The sequence below is a fragment of the Dermochelys coriacea genome, chromosome 8, assembly GCF_009764565.3.
Source record: "Dermochelys coriacea isolate rDerCor1 chromosome 8, rDerCor1.pri.v4, whole genome shotgun sequence".
NCBI classification, from domain to species: Eukaryota; Metazoa; Chordata; order Testudines; family Dermochelyidae; genus Dermochelys; species Dermochelys coriacea.
This window is the reverse complement of record NC_050075.1, coordinates 76,918,963-76,937,194: the sequence shown is the minus strand read 5'-3', so window position 1 is coordinate 76,937,194 and position 18,232 is coordinate 76,918,963. Positions and strand designations below refer to the sequence as shown.

The window sequence follows — 18,232 nt, the reverse complement described above, 5'->3', positions numbered from 1 at the left end:
TTGATTTTATCCCACTGGGGATACATCCAGCTAAAAAAATCAGTCTCTTTCTGGACCCTCTTTCCCCATATTGCCCTATGAAATCAGTGTGCAACTACTGATTATTTGTGATTTTTCTATGGGGTCAAATATTTTCTTGATGTTGCACTGGGCACAGATAAAGGGCCTTAACCTATGTAATATTTGCTATGTAAATTTATAACATTCACTACATCAGCACAGACAGTCTTCCGGTCAATGAACCATCTTTTTCCCTGCTTTTTAGGTATCCTTGCTGTTAAATAGCAGTACAATAACACGTCTATAGTGTCTGTTGTATGGGAATTTCAGAGCATTGTCTATTAATCCTTGCAACCCCTCTCCAAGTTGAAGTTTTATTACCCCTGTCCAAACAATGTGTGAACTAAAGTCCAAGGTCACACAGAAAGTCTATGACGGAGCCAGTAATTGACTCTTAAGTCTAGTCTTCTCTAAGTGATTGACCTTTTGCTTGATAAAACCAAGTCTCAGGAATGCTTTTTGTAATGATGCTGAAAATGTGTTTTTCCTGTCTATAGCAGCAGTCTATAGTCTAAATTAGCTTCAGCACCAGTTTGTGGTATATGTTGCCAATCATTGTTATCAATGATGGTGTTCTCTCTCTCTCTCTCTCTCTTAAAATATATCTAGGGAAGGCTTAATTTCTGTGCCATACAAACAGGGTTATGCCCATCAGCTCTGGTAGCATTAAAGATAGAAAAGAAATTACCTTTGAAGCCAAATGATAAGCAACTGCTAAGTGGACAGGGGCTATTGAGCTTCTAAAAAGTAAAGTCTGATGGGATGCTACCAAGGTCCTCACACCTTCTTGTCAACTCAGGCCATCTTGCTTATCACTACAAAAGTTTTTTTTTTTTTTCCCCCTCCTGCTGATGATAGCTCATTTTAATTAATTAGCCTCTTACTCCACTTCATGTTTTCTGTATGTGTGTATATATATCTCTTCTTACTATATGTTCCATTCTATGCATCTGATGAAGTGGGCTGTAGCCCATGAAACTGTATGCTCATAAATTTGTTAGTCTCTAAGGTGCCACAATTACTCCGGTTCTTTTTGCGGATACAGACTAACATGGCTGCTCTGAAACCTACCAAGGTCCTGGTTCCCCAGTGTAACCTATCAAATACATTTTAGCCCTCTTTACTGCACAAGCTAAAGGTGCCCTAAAATCTGTTAACTGTAGATCTGCTTTTCCAGTGGGTCTACACTTATTTTCTTCATGACTAAATTAAGGGCTTCAACAGTGAACAGCAATTAATGTTACATTTATTCACCATTGATCTTGGATCAATACAACAAGTGAAATGCTGTGAATTAAATCCATTCTCAGGGATTTATAATTTGGCTGTAAATCTTGTATTGTCTGATTAAACTTAATTTACACGGTCTTGGCCTGAGAGTAAGTTATTTTGATGATGATTTATGTGCCTTTGTGATGTCTACCAATTCTTCAGCAGAGGCCACTGTACAGAAAATTAAAGTGTTAATATTGAAATAATACAGTTTTTGTCCTAGATCTTGGACATATTGCTCGTAGCCATTTTCCACATGGCATGTAACAAACAAGGAATGTCTAAACAGATGTTCTTATCTGCTGTCAAGATTGCTTTGATAAGGAGACAAAGATTACATTGACTATGCAAGGTGGGATGGAGGATGGCAAAGTATATATAAAAAAATCATAATCTCCAGAACATGATGCTGTGTATAAGATGGGAGTTCTAAAATCCATTTAGAAGTGGGACCACTGTCTGTGTAATGTTTACAAACCCAGGGGAGGTTAATAAAGCAACAACACTAATAATAAAATAGAGAAACTTTCCATGCTGCTACTACATGAAGGTAATATTGATAGGAACAAGCCTGTTCCTGTCATGACTATGTTAAGAGCTGGGTAAGTTAAAGCAGTCAGACACGCACACACAAAAATTAAATATCAAACATAGCACTACTATAACTCATTGGAACATGCAAAATATGGTTCCTCCATGGTATTCCATTGTTTAGCCTTTCTAAGCATTTTACTTCTGTGTGACACGTGCAGCTTTGCTGGATGCACCAGCTTTTTACTGAGAGCACATCCAGCTCACTTTCCTCTGACTTCAGACAAGTGTCTTTCTTTCCACTAGAAGTAGGTAACAACCAGGAGATATGCCAATTGTACATCTTCTTTCTGGGCATCTTTCCTAATTCCATTTCTGGTGAGTCATAAACTAATGCTGTTGCGGGAAGTGCTTCCAAATGCAGGAGAATAAGAAATGGAATGCATGGCAGCAGTCAGAGAAAACTAGCCAGAGCTGGCACTAGGCATAAACAGACTAAGCAATTGCTTAGGGCCCCAAGCAGCTCAAGGGCCCCCATTCCATTATTAGTATGTGTTTGGGGGGAGGGGATTCCTGATTAGGGCCCCCACTGGGCCAGCACTGGCTCTGAAACTAGATATATGTTCTGTGGTCAGAAGCACTTGTAACCGTGAAATAAATGTGATAGGTGTTGCTTTAATCCAATAGCGTGATTGTCCTGAAAATTGTCAGCTGAAGTTTGTTCTCTCTTTACCCCCATTCCTCATTGGTTCCCTGCTCTGTATTATGGTGCTGATTCAAAGCCTACTCTGAATTTAGTGGGAGTTGACTTCAGAGGGCCTTGGATCAGGCCCTGTGTCACTAGCTGGTTCTTCCCTCTCTCCTGATCCCATCTGTTGCTGTGTCATTTCCTCCTCTGGCAGTTGGTGGGTGGATGACCGAGATTCCTGAGTCAGTGCCTCATCGCAGTGGCTGCAAATGGTCCCTCTTCCTGTTACTGCACCTCTCTCAACCACAGTGGAATTCGCTAGTCTTAATCCAAGGGACCCTGGCATCTAAGGATTAGACAATGTTTTGAGGATTAAAATTCTGAATTAGAACCTAGCGCTGGAGACAGACATTTTGCTGAAATGTGGCATACTTTGTGATGTAAGCAGTGTGGGAGCCCAGAGAAATAGACTCTAAACCAGTTTCCAGGATGCGTACTAACGAGAGGGAACACCTGATTATTCAATCAAAATGTTTATTTTGTAAAATACAAAGAATATAAGGAAAAGGAGTACTTGTGGCACCTTAGAGACTAACAAATTTATTAGAGCATAAGCTTTCGTGAGCTACAGCTGAATATAAGGTTTTCTTCTGCCTGTTAAAGAGACAATTGACAATTAAAAATGATTAAGTTCCTTGTCTTCATGCAGTTGCTTCTTGTTTTCACGTAGTTTTATAAACAATTCCTCGCATTATTAATAATACACTTGAGTAGTAATATATTTTTTTTAAATGAGCTTTTCACATTTTAGGCTGTTTTTATTTTTGTATTTCTTTCAACAGTGAAACTAGACTACTCAGTTATGTTTTTGTTTCTGTTCAATTCCATTTCCCTGGTTCTTCTATATTATCACAATACCAAACATTGCAGGGGGAGGCTAACATCAAAACAATTTTTACCCCACTGAAGTGTTTAGAAAGTACAAAAAAAACCCTCCCCCCCAACTCTTGGTTTCTGTTAAGACTTGTAAACTCTTTTTTATAAATTTGAAACTCTATGAAAGTGTTTCTTTGGCAAAGCAGACTAAAAACTGGGTTACACGCTTTGGACCCAATCCTGCAAAAACGTATGGAGGTACGTAATTTTCCATATGTGTAGTCTCATGGGTCTGCTTCCATGTAAAAAGTCTTTGGCACCAGTCTTAGGACTGGATCTGCAAAAATTTACTATTGGCCATACTGGTTGGCTTCCACAGGCTTATGTTTTTAGTGAGGCTGCATCTACACTAGAAACTTCAAAACGCTGCCTTGGGAGCGCTCCCACGGCAACGCTTTGAAGTGTGAGTGTGGTCACGCGGGAGGGCTGGGAGAGAGCTCTCCCAGCACTCCTGGTAATCCACCTCCACAAGGGGAATAGCTCCAAGTGCTGGGAGCCTGTCCACACTAGTGCTTTAAAGTGCTCAAACTTGAGGTGCTCAGGGGTGATTTTTCACCCTCCTGAGCCAGCAAGTTAGAGCGCTATAAAATGTAAGTGTAGATAAGCCCTAAGTGTTTGCAGGAGTGGGCCCTTAAATCATGTTGAACACCGGACTGACATTTTCCAGCGTGATATCTGCCTCCAGCACTAGGCTCAGAAAAGCCAGTTGTAATTAGTTGTTTTAAATAAATATCACAGTTTATTCATGGTGACAAGTGCTTCTTACCTTGAGAGCGATGGGTGAGTGAGGTAACACCTATTATTGGACCAACTTCTACCTTGAGAACATTTTGGGTCCCATTTTTCAATGGTGCAACTCCTTTGACTCTATCAGAATTACATCAGGGATAGATTTGGCTCAATCTCTTGGGCTGAGTAAAATGGGTGTAGTTTTCTCTTATCCACTTAGCAAGAATAGGCACTGATTGCCAAACAAAACTTTTTGAGAGCCTCCATACAAATTTACAAAAGAACAAAGCCAGCATTCTCAACTTTCAACTAGCTGAGAATCATCTTGTTGTTTTTTTGACCTGTTAAAAAGCAAAGTGCGTCACAAGTGAGGTGGGCACTTTCTAACACCGTCAGTAACACTCATTTCCACATTGTTAATTTTAACAATCTGTTGCCGAAACTTTCTTTCATGAAAGGAATTAAAGCTCTTTTTCAATATCTCTGTATTCTTTGTATTCTTCTAGTCTCGCAGACTGGCTTCCCATCTCCTTTGTGGAACAAACAGAGAAGACTGTCTTATAGGTCCCTGATTTAGCACCTCCAGAAATGCCCTGGGGCCTAAAAATATATTCCTTCTGTGAAAAGAAAAGGAGTACTTGTGGCACCTTAGAGACTAACAAATTTATTTGAACATAAGCTTTCGTGAGCTACAGCTCACTTCATCGGAGTAGATTTGTCTTTTGGAATTCAGCAAGCAAAATATCTATTTCATTCATCTTTAAGGAAGAAAAGCTGTGGTATTAAAGTGGTATCAGTGCAACAAGCACCTGCTTGTTGCCACTGTACATAGAGAAAAGGAGGACTTGTGGCACCTTGAGACTAACAAATTTATTTGAGCATAAGCTTTCGTGAGCTACAGCTCACTTCAAGCTGTAGCTCACTTCAAGCTTATGCTCAAATAAATTTGTTAGTCTCAAGGTGCCACAAGTCCTCCTTTTCTTTTTGCGGATACAGACTAACACTGCTGCTACTCTGAAAACTGTACAAACAGAAATTGTTTCCCTTCTGTCCTTTTCATCTTATCAGTGTGAATGAGGCTATGAAAATATTGTGTTGATACATTCTTTAATGCTGTTACTGTCTACAATTTTCTCTTTCTGCTTGTGCTCCCCTCTAAGCCACCAAAGTGATGTTCCATGTAAGGTTGAAGAGGACAATTTGTACTACTCCACCTTTAAGGAAAAACTGTGGTACAAAGCACTACCACCCTAGAGGAGGCTGGCAAAAATTTGCCACCCCTTTCTTGAACAAAATGCTCTTTTTGGAAACAATATTAGAGAGGGGAATGAGGAAATTAGCAGGCTGAATGCATAGGGCAACTAGCAAAAGGAAAGATGAGCAGAGCAGACACATTGTTCTATGTAGTCCAGGATTTTATATTAAAGGTGACCTACAGAAGAGTGAGACAGCTGAGCCTGTGACCTCTTTTACTGCTGGAAAAGTGTAGGGCCGGTTCCCCCATCTTAGAAATATCAGGCCTGGTCATTCCTTGTTTTGGTGGGGGACTTTTTGGAGAATCAGAGAAGTGAAGTGGGAGCTTTCTCAGCCCTCAGTTAAGGGGGAGGAGATGTTTCACACTTTAACAAGAGCTTCTCTTCCAACGTTGTTTTTTCTTTCTGACATTTGAATTAAAAAGCGGTAAACAAAACCCCAATAAACAGGAGTTTGAAACAATCTGAATAAAAATCTGTTTCCATCTCAATTGCTCAGGTTTGGCTGTCTTCATGTTGTCTTCCTACTAGTTCTCAAGACTAGTGAGACCTAGACGTCTGATGTAAAGAAAGAAGCAAAGTTAAAACTGTAGGCCTTCTTTAGGCAATAGAAAGAAAAGTAAACAAACAAAAAGAACACAGTCTGATTTTTGTCTTTTTCAGATGGCCATTAAGGATATATCTTCACTGCACAGTTAGCTGGATGCTTAGCGCTCAGGTTAGCTTAGCCCAGGTGGGAGCATTCTCAAAGCAAAGCCCTACCCATGTTACTGGATCCCTGTTTTCTGCATATCCCTGGGGCATATCCTGTTCTTTGTGCTGGGGCTTCCATGACTAATTGTGGGAAGACACTTTCAGCATTTGAGTGGCTTTTGCTTGTATCCTTACTCCAACAAGGGCATGTTCCAGTCCTAGTTAAAGTGGAGCTGGAGCTCTGACCCACCCCAACAGCCACGAAAATTAGCCCAGGCTTAAAGCACCTCCAAATCCAGTTTCAGAGGTTTTTCTGTGTGGTAGGATGGGGGAGAGTTTGGGCTAAAATGCAGGCAAGAGCCTGGGTTAACTCTGAAGTAAAGACATACTTTCAGTGGGTTTCTCCATAAAAGGTGTTCCGGGTGGCTTTTGTTTTCTACAAGAACCTTGGCTTAGAACTTCCTCTAGTGTTGTAAAACCTGAATGGTGCTAGGCCAGATTTCACATTTATTAGAGGCAGTACTGAATCAGTGTTGTTTTAAGAACTTAGCTTGCTGCAAGATGATCTCTGCAGTCATAGGAAAGTTATACAGTATTGTGACATTTTGGGATTCACAGCAGACCAGCAAAGTCTTTCACTGCCTGTCCTGTAACTCTGGCTGCTTTCTGTGCTATATTGCTGTAGCTAACAGCCCTGACACCAACTGCCAGCATGATAAGCACGCAGGTCCCATCCTGGCTTCATCACCCAGTTACTTTTTGCAGAGTGACCCCAACATCCCCCCCAGTCCTGAATTTCCCCAAAACTGTCTACCTCTGTAGTGTCCAGCCCTCTCCTGGACTGCTCACAGAAGTTGTTAGTCAATATGTAGCAGCTCATTAATTTAACTGGTGTTTGACAAGCAGTCTTATTTCAATCACACAACTGAATTGGTTTATAGTAAAAGTGAAACCAGTTTATTAAACGAAAAGTCACATAGGTTTAAGCGATACCAAGTATAAGGAAAGAGATACAAGCAAACAAAAGTAAAAATATGCTTCTAAGACTAAAACTTAATTTCAGCAAGTTACAGTCTTTGCCAAAGTAGGTTTCTTATCTAAACTTAGTTCCCAGAAACTTCAGCCCCCTTGGTTGAAGGTCCCAGTGTCCTATGATTTCAAGAGCTCTAGCCCCTTGAATCCCTCAAGTGATAACTCAGAGGTCTTTTTGCCCCATTTATATCACCCCAAATTCATTGTGTGTTTCAAAAGCCTGGAACGCTTCCTGCTGTTCTTCCTTTCTTGTGGACTTCCCCTCCCTCTGCTGATTTGTATGTAAATAGGGCTCCCACTGGTTTTATTCCATATTGCTTAACTTACACTAGAGAAATGTAGATAGTTACCTTCCCTCCTGTCTGGGAGAAAATTATTTTCTCCCAGTGTTTAGTCACAGACTTTAAAACATAACATCATGGAGTATCCATAATTCCTCACATTGTGTTAATACATACATTTCTCAATGACATTGATCACCAGTGTGTCATAGGCTGTCAGAAAAGATCTTACTCTATATGTTTTTATAATACAGTATGGTGGTATATAATCAGTTAATTCAATTGCTTATCATTTCAAAGATTTACTCGTCTATAAAGAGGGGATCTGTACCTTAAATGTATATTCAGATAAAGTTCCTTTTCTCTTGCTGGGAAGAGACACCATGTGGTCTGGCGAAGACTTAATGTTGGTTCTTCCCATGTTAAATTGATGACTTTGTTTACCTTTTATATAAATGTATTTCCAATGACTCTTGATTTACCTTGAAGACACATGCAAGAAGGTGGGGTGCCTTTTAAAAACATAATATCAGCATATTTTGCCTATGTTACCTATTCATACACCACACAATAATATTTAATGGTCAGGGAGTTGTGTGGTTTTCTAATGGTACATTACATGCCACCTTTTGATGACAACTGTTAGATGTATTGAGTGTGTCAGATCTGACAAGTTGCTGACACAGAGTAGCAAACCACCAGTGGGCCTCTGGGTCACACGTGTAAAGCCATGGTTCTAAGTAGAAAATTAATCCAATACACCACATGCATTTTTTTTTATGCTTGTTCTTTAAGGCCAGCTGTAAACACAGACCTCAAGATTGGGATGAAGGGGAACTTTTACACTAGTAGCAATTGATGAAAGGTAGATACCGGGGTAAAGCACATGAATAATTGGATGATCTCTTGTGCAGAATTACTGCAGTGAGGTGTGATATAGAATGCAATGTTTAAAGTTAGAAGAGGGCTGATAAATGAATGGAGATCTTTATGTAACTTTTGTGTGTATATTTCAAGTTGTATTTCTTAAATGTTTGTTGTTGCTAATAAACTCTGTCCATAGCCTGATTGTTTCTGTCTACATCCAGTACTCTGATCAGCAAATAATGCATAAACGGATTGTAAATTAAGCTTTCAGGTCAAAGGTTTCATCTGTGGGCATCAGTATTATGTGCAAAGATATTGTTTATACAATACTTACCTGGTTCTGATTACAGTGCCTAGCATTAATGCAACTTTTGACACTATTATTATTCATTAATAAATCTTTCTGTACTGTACTAATGCAAAAGTCCACTGATGATTCAAATCTGTCCACCAACTTGCACAGTATAGACAGATAATGCTTTTTGCACAAATTCCCAAAAGGAAGTCAATAACCCTTTTAGTCTGACAGTTTGTATATTAAAAGTTAACTTGTTGGTCCAGACCAGTGAAAGGTATTACATTCTCTCGCCTATCTACTTCCCCTCTCGCCCCCACAAGCACTACTATGGCTACACTTTCCACATAAATTAGCAATTGCCTTAATCAAAGATTCAGAGAGGAACCAGACTTCACGCTTAATCTATCTGAGGTCTAAAAATACAGAGTTCCTCACAATGACTGCTATCCAGAAACTTGCATATGCATGCTCCTTTTCCATTTTTAAAATATATATAATAAATCCTAAGCCTTCTCAAACTGGAAGACAGCCAAAGAAAGAAACATGAAACCGTTGAGGCATTTTTTTCCTCTTTAAAAGTTTTATTTTAGGTACTTGTTCTGTAATCTATACCAGGCCTATTCAATATTTTATCTTGCCTGCATTTATGGTAGTGGAAGATGAAGAATAGGTTTGATAATCCTGTTCCTTCAAAAATACCCAAATCTCTTGTAGTACAAACACATCTTCATGTCTCATACTTCTTTCTTTGCTTCAAAAGTTGTGATTCTAGTCATTTACTCTATCTAAAATGCACAGTGAAAAGGGAGTAAGGATGGGTTATACAATACAAGAACAGAAAAAAGTAACACTTGAAATGGGGGAATGGATGTAAAAAGCATTAGAAGTCTGTTGGACTGGCACATCTTTGGTAGAATGGGTCATGGAGATCTGAAACTAGCCTTCTCTAACAGTTTTAAATCTATATTATTTAAAACGTTGTGGACACATGTAAATTTTTTTGTTAATTTGGTAAGGGATTAATTGTTGCTGAATTGAGATAGATCAATCCAAGGCACTCAAACCAATTTAAGATTGTCCTCATCAGACATTTACACGGGTGTAACGAAATCTATTTTAAAATAAGACTGTGAAATCAGTGAAAATTCTGTCTAGCCTTGAGTTACAGGAAAACAAGAATTGTTAGTAAATGAAGACAAAAAAGATTGGAAACAGGATCAAGTATGGCAGGTAGAGGAGATAAAGGGCAGCAATCTGACAAGATAAACGTGAGTAAATCGAAAAGAGCTAGATCATACCATTCTGCAAGTGAAAGGTGTGGGGATTCTGTTTTTTAGACTGAACCTAATCTTATAATTGGAAATAAGGTCTTTGTACCTAAGGCACTATCCAAACATGCAAGTTGCACCAATTTAACTAAAATCCATTTAAAAAGTGATGTAATTAAGCTGATGCAAATGCATGGTGTAGATGCACACACATCAGTTTCAGACTAATTAGATTGATACAGCATATGCCTGTAAATTTCCTGATGCAAGCTAAATCAATATAAACCAGGTTTAAATCAAATGCAGTGTCCCCACAGAGTTTTGCACCATTTAATTACATCAGTTTAAAATTACCTGTTCAGTTAAATTGGCACTATGGGTATGGAGACTAGGCCAGAGTTGAAACACTGCTGGGGCAGTATTCAGGGCTACTACCCCTATGGATTTCTTCTGTGGATAAAGAGAGGCCTGCAGGCTTCAGAACTTATGTCCACCTCTCCCAAGCATTCCATTCATTTCCCTCCCACCCCCCTTTTAAGGGCTTCTTCAAAGGCAATTACATTTGTCTGAAAATATTTTTACCTGCCAGTTGACCAAGTTTGCATAGCCTTGCACTGAATTTCTCAGTTTAGGGTGTAACATGATGATAAACCAAAAGGGGGCAGGGGACTTGGAACCACTGGTATCTGGTTAGCAGCTTCCATAATTGCCTATAGTTTAAAGAACTGGCTGATGAAAGCCATTAAAGCCTTCCAAACAATCCTCCTAATGCAATTTAAAATGGCTGGTGACACTCTGAATGACTTATCTCCCGGAGAGAGAAAGAATAAATAAGAATGATGGACCATAGGGACTCTGGCCTGGGGAGAAGGAGACATGAGTACCCAAGTCCTTGGTGTCAGAGAAAAGGGGGGAAATGCAGAACTCCTGGCATGGGGGAAGGTTTACAAGGAGTCCCTGAAATAGTGGGTTGAGAAGGTGGCAGCAAGCTTGAGGGGGAATGGAAGACTACAAGGAACCCCTGTTGTGTGCAGTGAGTTTGGCCACCAGAAGAGACAAACTGTGACCCTCTATGGTTACAAGTAACACCTAAGGTTCTTTCAACTCAGTGTATGTCTACACTGCAATTAAACACTCATGGCTGGCCCAGGTCAGCTGACTCAGGCTAGGACTGTAAAATTGTGGTGTAGAATTTGGACTTGATCTGGAAAATGTCTACATCCCAGTTCTATAACCCCACCAGCCTGAGTCAGCTGACACAGGCCAGCAATGGGTGTTTAATTGCATACCTTGTGAGGCTAGAGGGGAACAAAAACTCATGATATTTTGAGGGCCTGTCTCCCTGGTTTTTGAATGCTTGGGATTAGCAATACTGGGAGAGGTCCTAGAGAAGGCTAGGATTAAGACTGGAGCAAGTTCATTATTTTTTTAAATAAAAATAAAATAAGGAGGGCACTTTTGAACTGGCACCCAAGATTCATGGGATTATTTGCAGATGGTGATGTCCTCGTCAGGCTTCTTGCTGTACACTTGAAGCAGCATGGATGAGGATTTTCCTATACTTGGAAAGGTATCAAAGTAGCTATTTCAGAATGTATATTTAATGGCTCAGTATGGACACTTACTCTGGAATAGCTATTTTTGGGACATTTCCAAGTGTAGACAAATCCTTGGGGGGAGTGCTGCTGATGAAAGCACAAAGAAGGATTTATGCAGAAGGGGAAGTGAGGCACTAGGGTACACAGGCAATGAGGTTGCCTTTTTCACCACAGCTGCAATCTCACCAAGGTAGGAGACCATAGAATACCTTATCTACCTCTCAACTGAGACTGCTTCCTGCATTGAGCAGTTGATGCAGCATAATAGGATATAAAGGTTAATTATCAGAAAAGATTAACGGGCCTTGTCACAGCATTCCCAAAAGATCTGGGCAGGTCATAAACATACATCATCTTGCAGCCTCAGGGACGCAGTTTTTTTTTTATTCTTCAGATTTCGCTGATTTCAGAAAGGAGTTAACCTGCGGGTCAGTCTAGCTTGCCTATCCCTCTGGACATGCTAGACCCCGGCATTAAGTATCGAACGTGTCCACATGCCTTAATCCTGGCCATACGCTGCGATATGTCCCACTCCACCTGCTGTCTTGCAAACGCCGGTACCGCGCATGCTTCGGCTAGCCCTGTAATGTTTTTTTTAAGAGCTGTGGCGATGGCTATGTGCTTGCTATGTGTGAGCGAGCATGATGGATGGGAAGGGGCATGCCAGTGAGCAGGAGCCGTTCCCGGCCAGCATGCAGTAAATATGCATGGCTATCCAGTGCATCTTTCGGGCAGCAGCGAAAGCTCGCATTTTATAACCTACCTTTGTTTCAGTAACGCAATTACCTGCAACCCCCACCCCCTCCCGCTGTCAGCGCCTCCAGGCCGTGACGCCAGCAGCGGGAGGCCGCCGGGAGCGGTTCGCTTTGAGCTCCGCTCCCAGCGCGGGGATCAGCCGGTCTCTCCCGCCAGCCGGCGAGGTGCAGACGTAAACAATTTCCTACCCTCCCGCTCCGTCTGGGCAGCTTTGCCGACGAGGCGGCTGCAAACTTTACGGACGGCGCGCGAGGCACAGTCCGCGGGGCGGGACCTCGGCCGCTCGTGGAGCGAGCGCGCGCGGCGCGGCGCGGCGCGGCGCGCGCTGCCAGCGGCTGGGGCGGGCTGCGGAGGCGGGTCTGCGGGCAGCGGCTGACAATGGCAGGGGCGCTCGTGCCGCCGGCGGAACCTCCTCGCCGCACGCCGCCAGCCGCGGGCTTTCTCTCGCTCTCTTGTCGCGCAGGAAGTGCCCGGTGGTGCGCGAGGCTGGCCGACATGAGGGCGTGACTCTCCGCTGCTGGATTCCCGGCCCCCCGCGCCCGGAGCCCGCTGAAGCCCGAGCTGGGTCCAGCTGAAGCAGGCAGGAGGAGGGAGGAGGAGCGCAGCCGGATCAGGTACAGAGACCGGGTTGGGGGAGAGGGAGGGAGAAGCCGCCGCTGCCCCCGCGCCCCCCCCCCCGGCAGCCCCCTTTGCTAGGCAACGGGAGGGTGAAAGGGGGTCCATAACCTGGAGCCTAGCGTCTGCCTTGTACCGCTCCCCCGGCGCGCGGCGGGCTGCGTTGGAAATGGGCACCTTGTTTTCCTGGCTCCGGACTTCGCACTGAGCATGCTTCTTCCCTGTGGCCGGCTCGTTCCAGCCTGTGATCGCCGGCTGCTGCTGCAGCTTCAAGCCCTTTGTTCCTGCAGCCTCCTAAATGATCTTATCGCGGCCGGGGAAGCGGCTAGGAAGCTTTCAAGACAATGGTGGTGTCGGCGAGTTACCGGAGCGTGAGAGAGCCGCTCTGCTCCAGAGGGAAGAGATACTTAAATGTTACTTTGTTCAGTTTTCAGATGAATAAGCACGGAGTGAGCACGGGGCTGTCATTTTTCTCAGGCAGCGATCTGAGATAGGGGAGAGCTAGCTGACCTCAGCTGCCTGTGTGGAAGCAGTAAGTTACCTTTAGTCTTACCCAGCCAGACCTGAGTGTATTTGCTTTTATCGGCTGACATTCGGAATTACCTGGGAGTCAAAGCTGCTGATCCAGACTTCTCTGGATTAAGCCACTAGGTGATTGATGCTCCTTGAACATGCCCTATTGTGGTGCTGTTCTTGTGATGGGCAAGATGCATAGCAAGCAGCACAGGCCTTCAGGCTTTGCTGTCATCTCCCTTCCACCTGCAGACTCCCAAACAGACCTCAGATTTCTTCAGCTGCAAGAGATGGGGCCCTGCTTTCCCATCTACATCTTGCCAAAGGCCAAAGCGAGCACCTTCTTCTCTAGAAATAAATTGGAAATAATGGTATTTAACAAGTTTGTTGTGCAGACCTTTGCTTTCCATTTTGAGGTTTAAAATTCAACATCAGAATAATGGTGATAATGAGTGTGAATAATTTCTTTTTTTGGAAGAGAGTTATTCTGAGCCGTGGGAATACATCAGTACAATTGTACTTAATCTCTCTCTATAACAAACACTGCTTAGAGTATAAACAAGGCTGTTATTGCACAGAATGGCCAATAAAAGGGCATGTCAAATGTATGGGATCATTCTTTCTTCTTTTTGGAAAGCACTATTTGGCGTTTGATTGTTATACAGCAATGTAAATATACATGGTAGCTTGCCATGTGTTTGTTGGAGGCTGTTGCAGTAAAGATGCTTGATTTATAATAAGAAAAGGAGTATTTGTGGCACCTTAGTGAGCTACAGCTCACTTTATCAGATGAAGTGAGCTGTAGCTCACGAAAGCTTATGCTCAAATAAATTTGTTAGTCTCTAAGGTGCCACAAGTACTCCTTTTCTTTTTGCGAATACAGACTAACACGGCTGCTACTCTGAAACCTTGATTTATAATGAAATACATTTAATACATTTATACATTTAATAGAGCAAACAAATATAAGTACAAGGGAAGTCACATAACCGTGTCTATGTATTCTTTTTGCTGACCCATCACTCTTCCGTAATACTGCTTGCTCTATCTTCTAAATGATACTGAAGGAAATGTAACTAGCCAGGAGTATGGCCAGTGGCCACGCTAGGAAGTAGCTTTGATGGACATAGGTTTGGTGTATGCTACCAATTTATGCTGGTATAACTACATGGCTCGGGAATGTGGAAAATCCACACCTTTGAGCGATAGAGTTATACCAGCCTAACTCCTGGTATAGGCAGCGCTGTGGCTCCCATCAACAAAGTTTACTGCCTCTTGTCGTCGGGTAGGTACTCCGCCTCCCCATAGGTAGCATCTTCACTAAGCATTAAACATCACTGTAAGTGTAGACAAGCCCATAGTACCTTTTTATCTTCTTTCATACCTTTCTTTGATAGGAGTTGTCGCCTTTTCACTAAACTGACTCCTGGGTGTCCAAGCGCTAAATGTTCTGTGAGGGCACCTCATGAATGTGTCAGCTATGTATAGTGTTGTGCAATGATTTAGATGTGATCTAAATACTCGTGGGGCATGTAAGTGAGATGAGAATGTGATTTGCATGAAGATGCAATTTGTTGCTGGTATAACTATGATCTACAGCTGAGATACAAGTGGAATGCCCTAGTGCAGGAAAAGAGGGGAACTTGGGTAGGTGTTGATGAGTGAGTTGGCATATAAAAGGAGACAGGTAATATGCATTGAGTATGTAGGGCATGTGTATTCAAGATTACATCCCAGGCTTGTGGTAGTGACATAAGAGCAATTCAGTAATATTGTAGGATCTCAAATGTTTGAATATAGAAGGAGCCTAGAGTATTAAAGAGCATTATTAAAATAAATAGAGGTATACCCTCCCTTTCTTGCCCCCAACTTAATTCTGCCATAAAGTTGCTTTCCAGGTAATATGCACTGCTTACAGCATCTTAGACACCTAGGTTTGCAGCACAGCTTAGACACCCAGGTGTGCCTGAGTTTGTTTGAACACTTGTCTCAGTAGCTTTTAAAACAAAAGAATGTGATACCAGCCTGACTTTCAGAACTACTGAAAACCTTTACTTCCTGTTGATTTTAGGTGGAGTTTTAAGTGCTCAGCACTCCTGAAAATGAGGTCCATAGTATCTGATTATTTTTTTTTAAGCAAGTTGGCTACATGCTTCATATACCTATAGCAGACACAGCTATGACTCCCTGGGTGTGTAGGCTGTTCATGGTGGTGACTAGTGACATGGTCATGTATCCTTTAGTTGCAGAAAGTCCTTTTTGCTGCTGTCATTGGTGTGTGTTATGTCAATAGGAGCCTGCCCCCAACTCACAGCATACACAAGTTCTGCACTTAAACATCAGAGAATGGGACTTGTACTTGGCACCTTCATGCATGTCTAATTGACACATGGATGATGATAGTGCAGTTCAGTGTCAGTTTGGATGCCAAAATCTGAATCAAGGCTCTGTTATCAAATTGTAAGTACAAGTTATAACTCTTAGCACACTTTCATTTGAAAACTGTTTAAATTTTGAAGAGTGATTTTATGTTTTGTCAGAATTATTTTATTCATTATGCTAACAGGGAAAATATATAGCCCAACCTTCCAGGAACATGTTACTGGGGAGCTAAGGAAAATTGAATGTATTAGCTAGAGTGGTGCCTGGCAGTTACAGATTTTCTAGTTTTAATTAAAACGATTTAGAACAGGAAAGAATTTGCTGTGACTGTTTTTGTAAACTGAGGATTTGTACTTGTAAACAAAAGTTTCATGTTGCCAGAAAGCATTGTTAGGTTTATCTACGTAGCTGTGCAAAAAACTGGCAGAATGATCCAGCTTCTGAAAAAAAATCATAAAATAGCTGGATGTTCTCAATTATTTTTGACAATTATTGTCTCTTTAATTTTAAAAAGCAGTTAGAATGGTGGCAGGGCTACAGGTGGTTTGGTTTACTAGGGATTAGTATGCTTACATCCTAGTCCGGCAAAGGCTGAGCCATGTATTTAACTTCATGCCCATGAAGAGTCCCATGGGCATCAGTGAGGCTACTAACATATTTAAAGTTAAATATGTACATAAGTCTTTGCAGGATCAGGGCCTTAGTTTATATCTCAGAATGCAGATTTTTAAGACAAATTGTTTACTGTGTATATACTGTGGGACCTGTTCTCAATCACATTTTCTGGCCAGATGTCCCACAGCACTTTATCTGTTTACCTGATTTGAATTTATTTCAAACTAATTTGGATCCTACTTTGTCTACAGAGACGGTTCATTTAAATGGTCCATTATGAAACTTAGGGCTAGTTTACACGAGAAGCTCTGTAACAGTGCAGCTGCACCGCTATGGCATGTCTGGTGAAGGCTCTCTGTGCTGATGGAAGAGAGTTCTGCCACCTCCGCCGGAGGTGGTAGCTATGTCAGCGGGAGAAGCTCTCCTGATGACATAGCGCTGTCCACACCGGTGCTTAGGTCGATGCAACTTATGTTGCTCAGGGGGTGGCTTATTCACACCTCTGAGCGACACAACTTTAACCAACATAAGTGTTAGTGTGTACAAGCCTGTACCTTTTGCATTTTCAGTGAAATTTACAATTAAGGCTATGTCTGCGGTACCCCTTATGTCAGCAAAACGTACGTTGCTCAAGGGTGGGAATAAGCCACCCCCCTAACTAACATAAGTTTTGCCAGGACACGTGGTTGTGTGCACAGTGCTATGTTGGTGGGAGAGCTCTCTCCCATTGGCATAGAGCAGCTACATGAGAGATCTTACAGCGCCACAGCTGCATAGGTACAGCTGTGCTGGTGAAAGCTCGCTGGTATAGACGTGGTCTAAGTCTAAGTACATAACTCCAGTATGGTTAAGCAAAAGGCAAGCTCCTTTCTGGTATGCACTGAGAAGGCTTGATAATTGAAGGAAATGGAGAGTGCTCTGTTAGTGTAATTGGGGGAATATAAACCAGCATTCTTTTGATTCAGTGACTGGCTTCCTGCCCCACATGGAAGAGGTTGGCTTATTCGCTTGGAAACATCTCTCCAAATGAAGTGATAAACTAGAGTGTCTTTGTTACAGAGTTTGAGGAAAGCTAGAAGCTGAAGCTACAAGTAAAATAGTTGCATAATAGGATGAGGGGATTATTGAATCGTTACTAGAAACTATATGTCTATATGCAAGGCCTCACGTATTCCACATGCAAGCTGACCTAAATCCTGCAACTGGGCTCCCTAGTTTCTGCATCAGTTTGATGTGGTGGACTGGAAAGTCTGCAGCAGATTTGGATAAAAATTGGAGATTTTTATTTAAATAAGAAAATAATGCAGCTAGTGTGTTACACCTTGAGTGAGTTTGTTTGCATTTTAATATGAAAGTTAACGTTATTCTGCCCTTACACAATCTATATTGAAAATTGGCAAGTCAATTCTGTGTTATAGAAGTTGTCACTGGGGAAGTGGGAGTGTTTTGTTGCTGGGTAGAACACGTTCATCTTGCACCTGATAAGGCTTGAGAGGTAATTTGAGGGATAACTACATAAGCACATTTTGTTTGCTAAAAATGATCAGCAGTGAAATAAACCAACACTGATATTTAAATCATCATTGTTGGGCGTCAGGATTAACACCCCATTGAGATAAATGGAGCAGTCATACATGTGAGGCTTTTTCAAGCTATCTGCAGGCATGGGATGACTACACATGGCTGGTCTACACTGGGAACTTACATCAGCATAGCGACATCTCTCAGGGTCGTGAAAAATCCACCCTCCTGAGAGACGTAGCTATGCCGACCTAACCCCCAGTGTAGACGGTGCTAGGTTGACGGAAGAATTCTTTCATCAACCTAGCTACCGCCTCTCAGGGA

General features: G+C 42.1%; 1 protein-coding gene across 4 annotated transcripts in view; it reads left to right on the top strand.

Annotated features, from left to right (window-relative positions):
- Positions 1-18,232, top strand: part of LRRC8D (leucine rich repeat containing 8 VRAC subunit D) — a 96,316-nt gene that overhangs the window by 3,438 nt on the left and 74,646 nt on the right. For 2 of the 4 annotated variants that reach the window (XR_006283177.1, XM_043520449.1), the window contains exons 2-3: positions 12,726-12,876; positions 13,305-13,409. The gene's annotated coding sequence lies outside the window, so the exon portion shown is untranslated. The remainder of the gene's footprint in view (positions 1-12,725; positions 12,877-13,304; positions 13,410-18,232) is intronic. The other 2 variants (XM_043520450.1, XM_038413334.2) reach the window with 1 other exon arrangement.